Source organism: Panthera onca, chromosome A2, assembly GCF_046562875.1.
Source record: "Panthera onca isolate mPanOnc1 chromosome A2, mPanOnc1 haplotype 2, whole genome shotgun sequence".
Taxonomy (NCBI): Eukaryota; Metazoa; Chordata; class Mammalia; order Carnivora; family Felidae; genus Panthera; species Panthera onca.
This window is the reverse complement of record NC_138340.1, coordinates 137,891,455-137,911,902: the sequence shown is the minus strand read 5'-3', so window position 1 is coordinate 137,911,902 and position 20,448 is coordinate 137,891,455. Positions and strand designations below refer to the sequence as shown.

Sequence of the window (20,448 nt, the reverse complement as noted above, 5' to 3'; positions counted from 1 at the left end):
ATCTCTGTTGAGAAAACAGTAGAAGCAGCAATGGAGTAAAAGAATACTCTAGTAGCAAACAACAGGTGGATTTTTTAATTAAAATACATCAATATTATCTTTTTACTAGAGTTAAGCAATTACTTGATATAAACTTTCTTATAAATATGGATAAACATTTCTCACATTTTTTGTATTCTTAGATTTTAATTTTTGTTTCTCATATAAAAATATACATTTGCTTTCAGCTTTCAATACTCCAGTCACAATTTGCTGCACTTGATACCAGAGCTTTGGCATTGCCATAGTAGTAGGTGAGTCCTACTACTATGTCCTTCCCATTTGTAATGGTTAATGGTCTGAAGAGCTTTCTCATGTGGAGACCAAACGTGGTTAGTCCAAAGCTCAGGCTAAACTTCATCAAGAGGTCCTGGTGGGCTGAATTATACTTGAGTGTGCAGTGTGGTCCAAGGGGCAGACTGACGTGGCTCTGTTCACACAAGGACATTTCTGAACATGGCAGGGGCTGTGAGAGAAGGGGTGGAGAAATGAATCATGTCCCATGCGTTAGGAACTCTGGATCCACATGGGGTTTAAATTTGTATGAAATATTGACAGGTGCTGGTTGATGACCAAAACAGTAAAATGACACTGACTTAGGAAAAGGAAACAGGAAAGAAACTATTAGAAATACACTTGGGGATTTGCCCCAAGACCATTCTCTATGGCAAAGAGAGACTCTGAAGACTTGAAAAAAACATGATGAGCTTAATATACCAATCTGGGCTTTTTCCGTATCCTTTAGGTGCACTTGACAATGAAGACAATTCCTTTGAAGATTTTGTCACTGGCAGAAGTAATATGTAATAAAAATGCAAGGAAGACTTGCAAACAAAGAGTACACCACCCCTTACAATATTCTCTAAAGGGAGTCAGTCATGCATTCTAAAGTGGCAGGAAATATGATGAAAGCATTTTAATTTAGCTTTGTTACTTTTTAAGAGTCAAACCCAAAACTGACCATCAGAATTTTAAACCATATTCCAATGTTATGTAAGTCTCTTAAAATACGGAGAAATCCTAAATTGTTTCTTCCATCTGATCTGTGTGAAATGAACATCTCTGTCTTTTAAACATAAGAGAATGTTATGAAAATTAAATTTGGACAGTATTTTATATTTTTGAGAGTTAAAATTTAAAAAAATACATTAAGTTTAAGGAAAGATATGTCTAGGCAACAGAATTTAATTTTTATTTCTTCCTTTTATTTAGTGAAGCATTATCATTGCACACAAATTTAAATATGTGCTCTCCTCCTTTCAGATGTAGGAGGTATCTTCTTATTCATTTTTTTAAATATGGTCGATTTCTTTTCACCATATCTGAGGATTTATTGTTGCTTATAGTTCAGAAGATCACATTCAAAACAAAGTTCTAATAAGAACTGCACAGATTGGTCTGCAAGTAAAATATGATTTACACAAACAAAACCCACAAAAAACACACACAGCTGGCTGTCCCAGAGAGGTGCAGAGATGGGACAGAGGCTGCAGGCTGCCATGGTTTCTGAAAAGAAGTAGGAGGAGGGCCCAGGTGGTGACTAAACCACAGACTTGTAACAAGCAGTTCAAGAGTGCCTCCAATATGATGCAGGGAGACCTGCAGGGTCAGGGTCGGGTGGTCCCTGTCCTCCTCCAGGATGCTCCAGGTATCCTTAAACTTACTGGTCAAGAGCAGGAACTGACCCAGCAAGTCGCCGGACATCAAACTTGCCGAGTTTCCGAAACTCATGATACACTTGCTGCACGCTGACCCCAGGCCATCTCCGGACACTGAAGAGGAGGACGAAAGGTTGGATCCTGGGGTAATCTGGACCAGAAAAGTTAATGTTAGGGACCCGGGCTTGGATAAGATTCACCTGGTTCACACAGGGAGCCAGCTCATGGATACAGCAGAAAGGAGACCTCAGTCATGGCACGAGCACCCTGCACCCTCCATAAGAGCAAGTGTGTCCCTTTCAAAAGAACTGATGCAAATCTATCAGTCACAGCCTTACAGGGGTACTCGGTCTCAGTGTACAAGTTTCACACTTGCTTGCATGAATAATCACCGACCCAAAATTTTTGGTAGGATTCAAGTCATTGTTTAGGACTTCATAAACTTATAAAAGATTTGACACCCTTGGGAAATTCACTTCCTTCCAGATATCCTTTGTCACATTGTCCATGTCGATGAGAACAGGTTGTGGATATTCAGCTTGAATTGATCACGATGTGGTTTCCTCACTTTTTCCACTATTATTCCCGGGTTTCTCAGTCCTATCCAGATGTCAGGGATGGCCTGCCTCAGCACCAGCTGGACCTCAAATGCCTGGAAGCCAGCAATACCGGGGAGAGTCATCCAGTCGCCCTCCTCCACCAGGTCCAGCCACCATGTCACCTCATCAATCACCACCTTGATCCAGTCTTTATCCAGAGAACTGCAAACTCTCCAGTTCCCAATCAGGATGTCGTGTTTAATGTTCTTCTCCTGTTCTTCATTCATATAAGGGATCCCATTTTTGAGAAACTTGTAGTCGAAGCCATACTGATTTATATATAACAGTTATATATAAACAAAGAAGTTCACAAGTATTATTTTTAGGACATTCCCTTACTTCTAAAAGAAAATTGACAAGTTCTAAAATACACTAAGAGGACAGGAATGGAGAATGTAGAAGAGAGAGGAAAGTAGAAGTTGTTGAAATTTAGAGGAAATTTTTTAAAATTTTTAAAAAAGAAAAGTATCAGTTGAACTGATTGAGAAGATAAATCTGCCTATTCCCCCACAAACCAGGTATAAACATAATCTGGCATGGCACCAGGGCCAGGATTAATGTGCTTCCTGTATGTCTATGAAAAGAATAATGTAACTTTGGTGAGGATATAGTCTAGATAGCATTCCCATTCTGGGATTTTGTAGCACGCTCCTGGCACAGTGTTGTTATGCTAAACAACAATGGGAGAAGTTGAATAGAATTGCGTTACAGAGGAAACCCCATGACAGAGCATCAGAATGGAAAATTGGCTCAGTATGAAGGTAGCTGGATGGACATCAGTGGTAGCTGCCTATTATATAGGTGATGTTGGCACTGGAGTCACCATGAAGGCAGGATTCATGTGTTTATTTCAAATACTTCATCACTGAATGTCACATTCCTTAACATATTAATTCCTCAAAAATAGTTACTGATTGAATAATGTTGAGAAACACTGTCTCAGCCAAGCATCACATAATCTGTGGCTGTGGCAAGGTGTGTGTGTGTGTGTGTGTTATATCTTGTGTATTCATTCCAATATCCCTTTGCTAAGTGGCAAGATGTTCTGTATAATGGGAGTGAGTAGGGCGAGACGTACTTCTAGTAACCTAGACAGAGGGGGCGAGCTAAGAAATTACTGTTTATTACTGCATTTTTTACTCCATTATATGCTCAGTTTGCACCTGTTATATAAATATAAAGATAGCAGAGAAGAACATAAATAAGAGGAAAAGGTATATACAGATTTGCAATACAAAAAAAACTAATTATGTAAACCTTTAAAAAACAACAGGGAGAGAGAAATGATTCTGAAGTTTCACTATAAAGATGGAATCAATTTGTTCCCCTTTTTAGTCAACTCTGCCTTGAAATATTTTTTTTCAGGCCAAATCTGTGATAGCAGCAGATATTAACTGTGGAAATAAACTAGCAAAATGCATGTTGCACTAAAGGACAAATATAGCTTGCTCTGTCTCAAAGCTGTGGAGAAAAAATGTCCTTCACTAATTTGTCTCTAGATTAAGGGGTAGATTAAACTTGATTTCACATCTATTGTCAAGTAAGTTAGCAATTTAGTTGTAACTTCATTTATTTTTATGCCTTTTCTTATTTTCCCAAGTAGCTAGGTTCAGATTTTTTACATGGGGCTGATTTGTGGACTGTGTCCATTAAGTAGAAGATGAGGTCAAATCCATCTGTAGGAAGACGTTATTTATTAGAAAGGGGATCTATTTCAGGAGACATTGTAGGAAACTGTATAGCTCCAGATTAAATATATCTTTCTTTCTATGGAGTCTCTTCTTGGCTTCCAGAACTTGGCTGATAGCCATTAATGGAAATGAATGTGACCAAAATACCTCACCACTTTAATTTGTTGTGATTGATCTGTATGGCAGTGCTGATAACACCATCTTAATTAGTTGCAGCAAATTGTATCTGACAAACCATTAGATAACATATTCATTCTTTCCATAGAGGTCTTATGCTGAACCAGATTCTTTACATTCTTTATCTCATGTATTCTTCATTCAGTTTTGCCAAGTAGTAAATATTATCTGCAATGTGTGGATGATAACCTTAGAGAAATTATTGACATGCATGGGATCACAATCCCAGCAGTGGCAGTGTTGGGACTTGAATTCCAAGGATCTTTCTGAAGCTCCTCTTCTTAGCCACCAAGCTACAGATAGTCAAGTGTATGTTGAAATAATACCAACTTGTCATCAATATTAGCATAAGCTGTCACAGTTTCTCACATCATAACTAGAGCCAGAATTTAGAGGAAATAGAGTAATTAACCATTTGCTGAGTAGTCTATAACATAACATAGCTTTTCAGTATTTTTTTCAAGTGAGAAGAATTGGGGAAATGTTTTATAGTTAAGCCTAATACGAGCAGGCAAACTGGATTTAAAAGGTTGTGAGAATTTATATATCTAAAATTGTTATATCTTATTTTGTTCAAGTTGGGTTAAAATGCTCTGGTAGGAATGAAGAGTAAAATCACTAAAAGAAGCAGTTTGGTTTTGATAGAAAGTCAAATTTTAAAATGCCAGCAATATGTACCAGAACAGGAAGGGTTAGTAAACAAGGCAATAAAATGTATCATTTTGTTAAAAGAGCCAGTAATGCTGCCTGAGTGTAATGGGTTCTTCCAGAGAGAGAAATATTCCCTGCCTGTCATGGAGGGTAAAGGAAGACAAGTTAGCCCAGTTTCAACTGTGTCCCATCTTAAATAGGGTGATTCTTGTGTTCAGACCATGTGAAAAATCTACAAGCAGCATTATGGGAGAAATACAAACAAACAAACCCAGGCATCAATTTCACTGTGATCTATGAGATTGATCTTTAGGAGGGCAGTATGTTCTTATTTTTGCGGTAAAGCTGAAGGTTTGGTCTGACAATCTACATCTGACATCTCCAAAGAACTGCCTACCCCAGAGCCTTGCATGAAATCCAATTTAAAAGGAAAACCTTTTAGATAGTACTGAGCCAATGAGTAAATCCTATTCACCTGCAACCCTCCCAATGGTATGCCCCCACATTAGAAAGAAGCACTCATAGGATAGTTGGAGGGGCCAAAGAGACTGATAGGGAGAATTTTCTAAGACAGGAAGGTAAGTAAATGACTACCCTTCTGGTGGAGGGGAAGTACTTGGGGGCAGAGCAAGTCAGAAGTCAGACATCAAGGTCTCCATTTAGAATCAAAACAATAAGGTGGTGAAAACTGACCAGATGAGTTTGGGAAAGTCTCACTGCAAGGGATTTGTTTCTTTCTTCTCCTCTGGGTGTAACCCATAATCACTGCAAGTTGCTGAGGGAAGTCCCATATTCAGCAGGGCTCTGACATTACGTGGCAGCAGTTTAGAAATGGGTGAGGAAAGTTATCAATGCAGAATGGAGGCTGGGACAAAGACTGCCTTGCAGAGTGCTCCTTTGCAAACATGGAACATTCTGAGCAGAAGGAAAATAGCAATTAGGTGAATTTACTCTGATATTCTATCTTGACTCCTGACATAGAAGACATCCTCCAAATCTTGCAGAGTCCCAATAGGTATGGGGGAAAAGCTGTGTTGAGAGCCAGAGGACAGCCTTGGAGCTACCTTCAAAACAAACAGAGCAATGAAGTAGCCAAGACTATGAGCTAGAAAGCCCAAAGCAGGGGCCAAACAGAAGAAGGGTCTCAGCCTTAGGTTTTGCCTCATCTGTAAAAGAAGAGGTAAAATACAGAGAACTGGCTAGGAAGGATGGGAACATAATGATTCTCCCCTTGGTTAGTTTCAGCATTAGGGGCTGCAAACACAGAGTGTTCAAGAACCAAAGCAGGGTCAAAAATGCATTAGCAGTTACCAACAGATGCCTACAGAAGAGATGAGACCCGCTGTACCACATGAGGGTGGGGCAGCATAAACCTAGGAGATAGCCCAAGCCAAATGGATCCTTCTCCAATCTCAAAGAATAATTGCATAAATGAAGGAGGGAGAACATGGGAAAATAGTTCTGAGGGTGACTTGGGATTTGAATTGATTGCCTATTGTCTCGGGACTGTTTTGACAGGTTTTGAAGAAGAGTAACAAAGGTTTTAAATAAGAAAAGTTTGAAAACCTTATATTCGTTTTCTACCAGCCAGAATGGTAAGGCTCATGAGGATATTTAGATCACTTATAGAACATAAAGAGAGTACAGATTTTGGCTTATCTGCATTAGAGTGCAAAATTTCAACCATGCTACATATGTCAGACCCAGATGAGAGGATCCACCCCTTCACTCTTTTTCCACATTTAGCATTTCATAAACTTAGTAATTTTCCTAAAGATTTTGTAAGGAAGATGCACTAAACAGCCTTCTGCTATTCTGCCATCCTGCTGGATCTCTACAGTAAATCTCCCAGCAGCCACGCCTCTGACATGGTGGCCCCCCAACCATGCACAACTTTCGAAAAAGTGACCACCAGTCCACCAGCTCCCACTGCTTTTCCTGAGGGGAGCAGTTTTGTCAGTCTAGCTGGTACCAAGATTGTGGATAGAAGGGTTCTATCTTGCTATCTAAGCTTTAAGTACAATAGCCTACCATTTTGAAACTTGATACCTCAATAAAAGGACACAGCCTGAAATGATAACTTACTATTTGTACAGCTGTCACTAAAAATGGAATGCTGTATGAACTGAGGTATAGGAATACAGGAGGTTGACTGGTTCGGGACAGATTCACGTCAAATAGTGTTTCCAAATGATGAGCTTTCAATGTGGCTGAAAATTAACAATCACCCATGGATCTTTGGAAAAAACATTCCTAATGCCATCATAGAAACCTGGTCCAAAAACATAGTAAAAGGTTTATAACACTTGCACATTGTTTTTCTCACAAAATAGCACTGGATGAACATGCTGAGGTCTCCATTATTCAAAACAGAAACTTGAGTTTCGACGAGGTTGTCATGTGTGCAGGTAGGTCACTTGACTGGAAATGCTGATGTATCCCAGCCACAGACAAGGGCTTTGTTCTGTACTTTTATTTCTAGGTAAATAGTCTAACCTTTCTGAGCCACAATTTTATCATCTCTAGGATAGAGGTAATTATCTACATTTAGAATTACCATGACAATAGTGATAACAGTGCTCAATTCACATATAAAGGACATTGACATTATTGTTGTTGTTGAGGGATGATCATCACCTCTCAGCCATATCTGACATTAATGAAAATGGCAGGTACTTGAATTGCATAAGCTACAATTAGGATATCTAACAATGTCAAGTATAATCTCATAACTTAAAATGTATTTCGGTGACATATTCATTACTGTTATTGATAGTTTTCTGATAGGTTTGAATACCTGTCACATTATTAGTGATCATAATTATAATTGTAATTGTAACAATTATAATACACTGTTATTGTTATAGCAATATCATCCAGTACTCCAATTTGTTCTCATGTTTCCGCTCTTACATAGCTCATGATTTTATGTATGCCAAATGATACAGTAAATCCTTGATTCCTATGTTTTTAGTTTTCAGAGGTGTATATTTGCAGCAATCAGCTGGAACATGTTTTTCTCTTCCTTTGATTTTTATAGTTTTTTTTTTTCAATTTGAATTCAATTTTTCCCCTCTTACCTATACTCAGGCAATGAAAATTTATCTGGTCTCCTTAGTCATCAAGAGACAAGGTGACAACATTATGGATTTTGCTTCACTGTCTACTGTGAAGGTTGATCAGATACCTCTTTGAGATACTACCCCTCTCTCCCTCTTCATTACAGGTGGATATGTACCTCCTTTGCTCATATTGTAAGCATGCAGTGTCTCCCTGTTGTTCTGAGGTATGACTGTCTCCCAACTAGTTATCTGAAGCCAAACCCATAAAGTATCCTGGAAACTGCTGTTTCAAGAGGCACCACTGTCCACCTCTTCCTCTTTCCCCTCTTTAATTTCTCATTAATTCTGCAAATAATTGTTGAGCACCCACAACCTACCAGGCAATGTTATATTGAGTGTCTTCTATTTACCCACTAACTATAGGAGGTAGTAGGTTCTTGTTTATGAATTCTTTGTTTCTCTCCGTTTTCTATAAGTTTTAATTTCTGAATAGATATAAAAATAAGATAGCTATAATATCTACTAATAAAAATATCTTTCTTGCAGTGCAGTATTAATCATTACTAATTACAGAGTAATTATTCTAAACTATGTACTAACTAAAGGCTTTGCATGAATTGATCATATATAGTTCTCCTAACAACACTAATACATATCTTTTGTCATAATTTTTAGAAAAGAACCAGATTTAGAGAAATTAGTTAATTCCTTAAGGTCAAACTGTAAGAACCCAGTAAAAAACAGAAATCAAATTCAGAGAACTGGACTTTTAACTATTATGCAAAACTGATGGCTCTTCAGTTCTTGATGCTCTTCCCAGAGTTCAATTAGTAGCACTCAGGGAGAAGCAAAAAATAAAATTAAAAAAAAAATAATAATAATGATAATGATAATAATAAAATTTAAAAAGCATGCTTTCATTTTTTTTCCCACAAGCAGTGAGGGGCACTGGGACTGAAGTTTATTTAAGCCAACAAAGTTTATTTTTCCCAATTCAGTTTCAAAAGCCTGATAATTAGTGAAATTAATTCTTAGGTTCTGACCATAGGTTGCAAACATCAGTTTTTGATGGTGTTTTTGGTTTTAACTTTTTCTGTGTCCTAATGGGAGAGGATCTATTGGGTTAGATAGACAGAAATACAGTCACAGGTATACACACATAATTCCATGCCTATATATGTGTATGTGCGTTCCCAGGCACATGAGCACACAGAATTGGCATAGGAGAGCATCTTCATCACTGCGGAGTTTTCCAAGTCCCACTCCTAGATATCATTAAAATGCCACCTGATGACTAATGTACACATGGAATTCCAGGCCTGTGTGTGTGTGTGTATGTGTATTATATATACTCATAAATCTCCCCCTACAGCCATTCCCCACATTGTCAGTTAAGGTGCTCCAATAGTTATGGACCCATTGTGGATTGGCTTCCAGAGCGGCTTCATATTGGATCCTCCTGCTAGTCAGCTGGATTCAAGGGAGATTCCTTTGTACATACAAATGCCTGTAACACGTTGCCAAGACAAATGGGATTTGTCTATATTCTAAATATACTTAAATCTCACAGAAATCATTTATAAAGGGTTTTCTTTTCTTTGACCATTTACATTTTATTTCCTAAAAATTGCAGAAACCATGGGAGATTCACAGAGGCCCCTTCAGCAATGCATAGCAGATGGGAATCAGAAGCTTTAATAGATGCAGGAGGATAAAGTTGCCCCTCCCTAGTAGTAGACCTTTTATTTCAGGATAGACAGTGATCCAGGTTTAAAAATGACTTGTGGGTGATATATATAGGAAGTACAATATGTTCCAATTTGACAACAGGAACAGTACTTTTTTAGAAGAAAATATAATGCAGGGATTCACTCATATTCAATTATATATTTTTAAAAAGGCAGAGGGATTCAGTGGTACAGTGATGAATTATTTCACCAACGGAGGATTTGGGGAAGGGCTATCTGACTGAATATTCAGGAGAGAACAAGTGTCAATGTAGCCAAGCAAGTGATTTAACTCATGACTTTTTTCCCACTGAATTTCCTGCCTGCTGGAATAAATTAATGCCTTATTTTAGCTATGGGTAGGATATTAAATCAATGGGATCTGTTTAATGGAACAATTAAGTGAAAAAAAGAGTACAATCGCTGGTGGGGGGTGTGGGTGAGAGACCAGATGGCATTCTCAGTTAAGTTTCAGATTCTCTAGGCCACTGCTTTTACCTGAGTGCCCGTCCTCACTTAATTGATACAGTGGTGAGGTGGGGTCAAGCATCTAGCCAGGCTAAATATAAGTCTGGTTAAATGTAAGCATAGACTGGGGAACTAATAAAAAATACCCATGTCAGGGCCCATTCTGAGACCAATTTCAGCAGAAACTCAGTGGGGAGCAGGTGATGAATGGGTATTTCTAAAAGCCACTCTGTCCAGGGTGATGCTAATAAGTAGCATGGGTTGAGATCTGTTGGTGTGCTGGATGTGAAGGTGGACCTTGGTTGCTCAAAGTTGTCTGTTCTTAAGCTACATTTTTCTAAATCACAAGATAATCTCTCCTTAGCTTTTCTCATTTATCAGGTTGCAAAAATAATAACACGTGCTTATAAATCTTACCAAACACTCCATTTTGTGAAATCATGGCAATTAATGTATGAGCCCCTTTCTTCATTATCACAATGAAGATATAACCTTCTGAAAGGCATCCTTGTTTATATCTAGACAAATGCTTGCTGAGATCTTGGCATTAAGATGATAAAGTTAAGCTTCTACTCTCTCTTAATAGGATTTAGAAAGAAATAGATTAATATCACAACTGAGATAGAAAGTAGAATTGACCTTTTGTATTAAATGAAGGGCAATCTGAAAAAGTTGTTCTATCTTAAAACAAGTAAAATACTTCATAATCCAACCAAAATAATTTCTTAGATCAGTTTTTACCAAGTGGCTTTTTAGTGGTTTCTTTGAAGTGAATATTTTATCATATTTCTGAAATTTGTGAAAGGCCATTAAAAGAAGTCTAGAATGCCCAGTGTTAAATCTACACAGCAGGACCTAGATACCTGGTTCAAAGAAATTAAGTTTATATCCACCATAAGCCAGATCTTTTTCTCTCTTTGAACTTTGGATTCTGTGTTGTGCTATTCCCACTGACACCGTAAATTAAAGGATAAAATGGTGACTTTTCACTCTGCTTCCCATAATGATGTATTCTTAGCTGAGCTTAGGTGAGAAATTTGAATGTTTCAGAAAACCAGATTGCTTTCTTTCCTGCCTCAGGGACCAAACTGGCACAACACAGGATCATATATCATTCCAAAAAATTTATACTTGCTTACAGTATTAGATTTTGTTTTAGCCTTTTATTTCTTCTCAACAGATTTTTCACAGCCACAATACTGGAGGCTGTTTCTGAAAACTGCTAATTTTTAAAAATAGACCAGTCAACCAAATTAGCAGGATGACTGAGGGAGAACTTTATTAGGGAGTGAACAGCCGTAAGGTTTCAATAAATCTTTTCAGTCATCTGAAAAAATGAAAAGCTTGGAGGGAGGAGGGGGGTGGGGCATGATTAGCTCAGATTTATTTAAACAACCAAGAAAGTAAATGCATGATTTGGTATAAGTCCCTTTGAAATTTCATTTCCATAGACTATTTCTTGCCTGAGGGGCACAATCATTTTATGTGATACTATAGATTTAGCAAGTAGATGTCCTATCTATTAGGGATTATTTATTTTAAAATACTTATCAGGCTCACTCAACCTTTCCCTCATCTGCAAGCTTTCTAAACACCTGCATTATATATAGCTCATTGCGTTATAGTTTTTTAAAAGTTTTAAAAGTTTTCCTTGCTAGTTGAGTCCCTCCAGTACAGGGCTTATGTCTTTCCTTTATGCCTGGCATATGGTAGGGACTTGAAAAAACATTCACTCAATTGAAATAAGGGCTGCGTTACTCTTTGAAAGTACAATTTCGCTTATTTTTTTAATGTGGATGACTTCCCTGATTGTGAGATTTTCAAGAGCATAGACTGAGTCTAGCATTATAGTAGGCACTCAGTAAATGCTTATTTCTCACGAAATTGTATCATTATTTTGATATATACTTAGAATTGTTAAACCAGCTTTTATGGGAAACATTTATAGGGTATTGTAAATTTATAGTATACTTCCAAAGTCAATTGCAGGAGACTAATCTTATTTGGAGTGTCAAGGGAGATTTCTTTGAAGAAGTGATATTTGAGCCAAGATCATAAAAACAGATCAGCAAGAGTGGTGGAGAGGGATGTATGTGTGTTGGAGGTGAGGAAGCACAGATGAAATAGAGGCAAGAGTATGTGCAAAGGTCCTGATGTAAATAGAAGGTTGATACATTAAAGAAACTGATAAAAGACAGTGTTGCTGGAGCACAAAGTAGGGAAGGATGGTTTTAAGCAAAAAAAGGTTAATAATAATACTTGCCTTTCCAACTCCGTTATATATACAAAGAGAGAGCCCTAAGAAAAGATGTGGCCAGATAGGACACTACTGAAGCAGTCCAGGCAAGAGAAAATGGTGGCTTTAACTTGGGTGTGATAATGGTGGTGATGTTGAGAAATGCAGTGCCTCAAACATAGTCGAAGGTAAAATCACTAAGGCTTGCTAACGAATTGCACTAAGCGTGAAAAGAAAGAAGATGGTCAGGATGTCTCCTCTTTCTGGCTTTGTAAACAGATGGATGGTTGTACTTTTCATTAAGGAATGAAACACAAGAGGAAGGCAGGAGTGCAATATTGTGAAACTCGGTACATATTGACATTGACATGCTTCTGAACTTCAGGTGGTAATATCTGGAAGACAAATGATGTACTTCTCCAGAGATGAGTAGAGAACTGGGCTAGAAATATAATCAGAGTCATTGGCATGAATGACTGGTTTTGAGCTGAAGCCATACACTGGGCTGAATGGCCTGGGATGAAGTATAGGATGGAAAGGAAAGGGGAGGCCTTTCAATGAGCCTGCACTACCCCAACACTTACCAGAAAGAGAAAAATGGGCAAGCAAAGAAAATTGAGAAGGTGGGTGCAGAGACGGAGGAGGAAAATGATAAAAAAAATTATGATGGTATAGGCAAAAGAACACTACAGTGCTGCAAGAAGGAAGGTGTGGTCAGCTAAGCAGAAGACCCAAAAACTTCAACTATATTTAATAACATGCTGGGATAGAGTGGATGGTGCTGATGAGAAAGTCACTATTGAATAGGTCCCTATACCTGTTCACTTCTCTGTATCCCATATCAAATAGAAAACTTTTACACGTAAGAGGATTTTGTTTTATCTTGCTTAGGTTAGGTTGTGTATGGGGAATAAATGGAGGAAGAGGGAAGCTGGGGTTTCATAGAGAATAGAGAAGGCTTGAAATAATCTTTTCAGAGGGTGGGAGACACAAAATGTGGTGGCAATGATAGTCTAGCTGAGGTTAATAAATATATAATAATTACAGTGGTACTAATTTTATGTGCATTGTTATTGTGTCTAGCTGAGCCCAGCTGCACACATGCAGGCCAGATAAAGCAAATAGTTGGCTTCATCAGTGGTTGATGATTTTCATGATCAAAAAGTCAAAGCCTTTGGGGCAAGGGAATTTTGGATATTGACATAAACTTATTGACATAATGATCCATCCAATTTAAGCTGGTTAGAAGAAGATAAAAACAGAAGGAAAGAGCAGGAGCAGCTAATGAATAAGGTGAAGCCTATGATAGTGATATGAAGTTGCCTGATATCATGAGAGTATGGCAGAATGATCTTATGGGGAAACTTCAAACATCAATCTGATGAATAAAGAGAGGCCAATAATAGAGGTATCAAGGAAATGGAGGTCACAATGAAGTAGAAAAATAATCATATAGGGAATACTTCAACAATAAAAGTTAAACTCTTCAAAGTATGATGCTTAATTAGTGATTTCTGGAGGAGACAGATTTTGGGGGGATACCTGTAGAGCATGGCTGTGCAACTGGTTGCCCAAAGTGTAGCAAAGAATGTTATGGGACGTGAGGAGGTCAAAATGAACACTAAGCTCTAGTAACTAGAGTATTGTAAGGGTCATCATATGAACGTGTGCCAATGAACATGGTAGGAAGGAGACTGCAGATGAAAACTGAAATAAGTACACTCAACACATTTTTTTAAACATTTTTTTTAACGTTTATTTATTTTTGAGAGAGAGAGAGAGAGAGAGAGAGAGAGAGACAGAGCTTGAACAGGGGAGGGTCAGAGAGAGAGGGAGACACAGAATCTGAAACAGGCTCTGGGCTCTGAGCTGTCAGCACAGAGCCCGACGTGGGGCTCGAACTCACGGACCGCAAGATCATGACCTGAGCTAAAGTCAGACACTTAACCGACTGAGCCACCCAGGCACCCCAACACATCTTAATTAAATGATCCATGATAGCAAAATAGTCAGGGTAAGGGTAATTGAAAAATTGGTAATTATTTTTTTAATATTCACTGGAGACTTTCTGGAATAATCCCAAATGGCTTTTCATCTAGGTGAACACAGAATCATCTGTTTAAACTATTAAAAAACATAATATCTTAAGTTCTCTGTCTCTGGAACCAAATTTTCTATATAAATTAGCTATTAAAGGGATTCTTTGTTATTATTATTTTTGAAAGCATAGTACAATTCTCAATATAAAATTTTAAAACATACCAGTAATGATAGAGGATGAGAAGTTTTCCTAATAGAGGCTTTTATTCTGTATTGTCTATTTCTTCTCTGGCAAAAAAGAATTATAACCTCATCATCAGATTTAGCACAAGAGGGAAAAATTGAACTTCAGTCTAATAGATTAACTTACTGTACATGTTCTAAAAAAAAAAAAAGGAAATTGCTTTAGGAGATATCTGAAACATAATAAATCAGTTTGAAGAATAAAACAGTACTATATATTGTAATGTCAAAAAAACATCCTAGAAACATTGATTTATCTAAGTCTTCCATAGTAAAAAGAAAAAGAAAAAGTAGCTAGCCAATGTCAATCACCTAATATGAAACATTTATTTAATATACTCAGATAGGAAATATCAACTAACAGACAGTAACATGAATTTCTTTTCCTATCAACTTGAAGAAATTTTTTGGTATTTTATTATAAACCATCGTACAATGCTACTTCAGAATTCCAAGGATAACTTACATTAAACAGGATCAATTGCTACTAATATATAATTTTGATATGTTGTACATGACAGTTTGAAATTATTCTTTCTCTAGATGTGTGTGTGTGTGTGTGTGTGTGTGTGTGTGTGTGTATGTTAGTGCTATATACATATTTTGGAAAATTGAATTAGTGATGACATTATATATCAAAGAAATGTCAAAAAGTAAGCACACATTCTTTTTCTTTCTTTCTTCTATGAGAGAGAGAGACAAAGAGAGAGAGAGTTGGGGAGAGGGGCAGAGGGACAGAGGGAGAAAATCCCAACCAAGCTCCATGCTTATCACAGAGCCCCACGCAAAGCTCCATCCCATGACCCTGGGATCAAGACCTGAGCTGAAATCAAGAGTTGGTCGCTCAACCAACAGAGCCATCCAGACACCCCACACATTTTTTTTCTAAAATAATATGCAAGGGGCACCTGGGTGGCTCAGTCAGTTAAGCTTCTGACTTCGGCTCAGATCATGATCTCCTGGTTTGTGAGTTCGAGCCCCGAATCAGATTCTCCATTTTCAGTGCAGAGCCCGCTTGGGATCCTTTCTCCCTCTCTCTCTGCCCTCCCCCCCCTCCACTCTCTCTCTAAAAAACAAACATTAAAAATATGCAAATGTAGACATATTTTTATAGACAAATTAACCCAGAAAAAATGATGGTTTATTTAGTACCTGGTAACTCTTTTGCTATTTGCTATTTTCCAATAGAAAAAATAATTTATCTAGGGATACCAGGGTGGCTCAATCGGTTAAGGGTGTGACTCTTGATTTCAGCTCAGGTCATGATCTCACAATTTGTGGGATCCAGCCCTACACCAGGCTCTGTGCTGATGGCACAGAACCTGCTTAGGATTTTCTCTCCCTCTCTATACACCTCCCCGGCTTGTGCCTATGCTCATGCTCGCTCTCTCTCAAAATTAATAAATATTAAAAAAAATAATAATTTAGGGGTGTCTGGTGGCTCAGTTGGTTGGGCGTCCAACTTCAGCTCAGGTCATGATCTCACAATTGGTGGGTTTGAGCCCTGCGTCGGGCTCTGTGCTGACAGCTCAGAGCCTGAAGCCTGCTTCAGATTCTGTGCCTCCTCCTCTCTCTGTCCCTCACATGCTCATGCTCTGTCTCACTGTGTCTCTTGATAATAAAATAAACGTAAAAAAATTAAAAAATAATAATTTATCTAAATAAAATATTAATGTTTGATGCTGTAGATAGCTTAACCAGAGTTAACCATATATATCGTTTCAGTAATTCTTGAAAATTTTATTATGCTCAAATAGTACTTTACCATTTCATTGGATTGTTCAGCAGATTGCTCTTAATTACCCACTATCAACTACATCAATGTTGTGAGTGTTGAATCTTCCATTAAATATCTTACATTTTAAATAAATATTCTTCATAATTATAGTAATGGGAGGTTGGTGCTAGTAATCACAATTCCTACTCTACCTGTATCACATCAAATTTCTTCCGCAGGCATTTTCATGCTTTTTCATTGGCTGAGATTTCATGGAACTAACAAAAAGCAGGGAATTTATGTTTAACATATGAATGCATAACACATGATCTGGTGTAAAGACATACTGGCAAATCTTCTGGAGAAGTTGTAGATTTCAAAGGGCTGCTGTTTTAGTGTGACCTAAAGAATCTTAAGACAGAAGCATTAGGAGGTTGGGCTGACATTCCACGATATTATTTTCTGCCAGGAAGCTAAACTGATGGAGTTTTCTGAGAACACTCATTGTGTGTAGAAAGCACAATGAAATATATTTCAAACACTACAGCTTCAGTGAATGCATTGTTTTAGAGAAGACTAGCAACACAAAAAGGTTTGGTGAACACACAGGTGGAGACAGGGTGCAGAGCTCAGGGATAGAGCAACATGAGCCATATAATTATTTTAAGGCATAAAGGAGAAAACCAGAAACTATAGAGAAGGAAACTATGTAAGAGACAAGAGGGGTGGTGCAGGGCATATATCATATGTAAATTTTTTTAAAGGAGCAAGAAAAGATGAGAGACCCAAGGTGAATCCAAATAAGAAAGTAAAGCCTTGGTAACAGATTAACTGCAAACTATATAGTGGGATTCATAAGCTCTATGCCACACATATGAAAAGGAAATGGTACACTAAGACTTTAAAAACAAACAAAAAAACAAACAAACAAAAAAACAGCAAGAGCAGAACTGGGAATAACCTAGTCAAAAAACAACTATTATTTATTTCCAAGAGAAAGAGATCCAGTATTAAAACTAAGCTCTTATTGGGGCGCCTGGGTGGCTCAGTCCTTTAAGTGTCCGACTTCAGCTCAAGTCATGATTGCATGGTTCATGAATTCGAGCCCTGCATTGGGCTCTGTGCTGTCAGCTCAAAGCCTGGAGCCTGCTGCAGATTCTGTGTCTTCCTCTCTCTCTCTGCCCCTCCCCTGCTCATGCTTGCTCTCTCTGTCTCCCTCTCAAAAATAAATAAACATTAAACAAATTTAAAACTAAGCTCTTAAAAAAAAAATAAATTAAAAAAAAAATAAAATAAAACTAAGCTCTTGTCAATTCAAGAATTCTGGATTTAATCATTTATTTGTTGAGCTAAATGTGTAACTTCTTAGTGATTCAATAATAAAGTTTAGCCATAATGAGATTAAGTATTCATAAGTCAATACATTTTCACTTGTCTCATGATTGAGCAATCTTACTGAAACATTCCTGCGAAGATCCTTGAGGACCACATAGAGCAAAATAAAAATAAAATATAGTATAATATTGTTAGAAGTAAAACACATTAATCCAGGTTTACCAAATAACTGTTTGGCTACTACACAGTACTCAGGCAGGGATAATTATGTCTATGTATATCTGTTCAAAGATGCAATTAGTTACATGATTTCAAAAAGCCTATCTAGGTAACTTAGGAGGCAACCAGTAAATGAAAAAGAGATAGGAGTCACAAGGCCCAAGCAATGATACATCTTTTGCTACTTACTATTTCCATAACATTGGGAGAGATACTATATTTCTAATCCTCAATTTCTTCATGTTTAAAATAATAATTAATATAACCTGCACAATACATAATACAAAAATATTTAAAAACAAATATTAAATGTAATTTTCTTGCCAGTATATTTTCAAATACTGCCTAGATGTCTTGATTCTCTTCTTTATTTTTCTACAGGGACTTTTCTTTCTGTATACTTCACCCAACTTTTTTTTCTCACACATATACAGAGTCACAACCCAAAAGTGGATCTGATGAGGCTCTCATTGCCTACTTTCCAATTTATTTTCCAAACTTGATAGAGAACTGTACTGATAACAGAAAGCTTTCTTATTTTTAACTTCTTTTAGTATTGTTAAATTTGAACTATAAAGCATGTGTTAAAGTCACCAATATCTGTGTCTGAGGAAAAGTTAGGAAAACTTCTTGAAAACAGTGATGGCAAAAAGACAGGTTAAGCTAGTCAACAAATACCCAGGTTTCAAGTAAAACAAAAACCAAGAGATATGTGCTTTTCCCTATGGATATTGTCTTGACAGTCTTCAAGGATAATGGGCAACTAGAAATCTGAATTTAAAAATGCCACATAGAGGAGCCAAAATGGTGGAACACCATGGAAGTTTTTTTTGTGTGTTTCGTGTCCATGAAATAAATGCAGCCAGATCAACACTAAACCATCCTGCACACCTAGAAAACTGATTTGAGGACGGACACAACAATCTGCACAACCTAAACCACAGAACTCAGCAGGTACATGGTGTGGAGAGGCGAACTGGGGGAGAGAGAAGCTGCAGAGGATGGGCAGCTGCTTTATCTTGGAGAGAGAGGATGGAGACAGGGGGAGAATTCAGGAAAACACCCCCCCGCCACCAAAAGCAGATGGAAAGAAAGTGGAAAAGTGGAAACAGCTGCAGGGACTGAATGAAAAAGGGAGAAAGTAAAACGATGGGTTCAAATTCCACTAAGACTCTATAAACGGGGAGAGCACAGAGTCTGAAACTCTGCAGCTTGATACCTGGTGGTGCTCTGGTGGGAAGAGCGTATCCCCAGGAGCAAAGTGAGGTCTGGAGGTCCACGGGCCACAGGAGAGAGGTGGTTCCCTGCTGGGAGGACATTTGGTAGCGGCCCTGTGGCCCCCCAACAGGCAAAGGTGCCAGCAGACACCAGAGAATAACCATATTCGCTGGTGCTGGAACAACATAATTAAGGGTGAAGCCTGGAACCAGATGTGTGTTGAGATTTTCCATAATCCCTGAAACACTGCTGCTACATGATTGCATGAACTTTTTCTGGGTTGGGCTGGCACCCAGCTGCAGTCTCTGGTCATCAGCAGCAGCACGGTCCTGTGAACCTGGGTGTGGCCAGGACCTGGCCATGACTCAGTGAGGACTTCTCCAGGAGGATGTGAGCAGGAAAAAGTCACAGTCTCTCAGAAGTGAGGGGTCTGGAAACACAGCCACATCGGAGATAAAACTCAGGAGGAAGGTACCGCCTGGCAACCTGATGGCTTGGTCACAGACAGTGTAAAAGAGGAGAGTAGACAGAAGCTGGGGACAAAAGACAGGTGCGTGATTGCTCATTGGGGAGAACAGAGTCCCAATACTAGAGACTGGTAGGTGGGAGACACTGTTTTCACCCCTCCAGCAAATGTGCATACACACCTACAAGCGCCACGTCAATCCACCCCAGTAAGCTAAGCAGCGCCATTGAGCGGCAAATAGAGCCGTTATAGTAAGCCCTGCCCAGTTGGGCAAACCTCACTCTTCAGGAACACAAATCCTCCGTCTGCTTAGTTTATGGACTATAAAGTGCTTCACAGTTTGACTTTTAGAGGAAAATGATGTAATTTCAATCATATTTCAGTCTGTTCACTGGTCAAACTATTCAATATTCTTTTTTCCCCTCTTTTTCTTGAATACAAAAAGAGGAAAAATGTTATTTTTATTTTTAATTTTTATTAAAAATATTTAATTTTTCAATACTGTATTATTTACTTTTTTGTGCATCTGTCAAATTCTATTTTACTTCCTTCATTTCATTTTATTCTATTTCATTGTATTCATTTTTCAACTTTTCAAACATTTTCTTTTTCCCTTTTTTTCTCTAATCTATCAAGCTCCTTTCAACAACCAGACCAAAACACACCTAGCATCTAGCAACATTTATTTGATTCTTTTGTGTTTATGTTTATTTAATTCTTTAATTTTAATTTTTTTACCTTATTAGTTCCTTTTCTTCCTTCAAAATGACAAAACGAAGGAATTCACCCCAAAAGAAAAAGCAGGAAGAAATGAAAGCCAGGGACTTAATCAATACAGATACAAGCAAGATTTCTGAACCAGAATTTAGAATCACAATAATAAGAATACTAGCTGGGGCCGA

The 20,448-nt window shown here is 37.9% G+C and overlaps 1 protein-coding gene and 1 pseudogene across 1 annotated transcript in view; both read right to left on the bottom strand.

The window, feature by feature from the left end:
- The window catches only part of KCND2 (potassium voltage-gated channel subfamily D member 2), a 493,576-nt gene that overhangs the window by 315,831 nt on the left and 157,297 nt on the right, over positions 1–20,448 (bottom strand). The window lies entirely within an intron of this gene.
- Positions 224–19,244, bottom strand: LOC144613667 (poly(A)-specific ribonuclease PNLDC1-like; annotated as a pseudogene).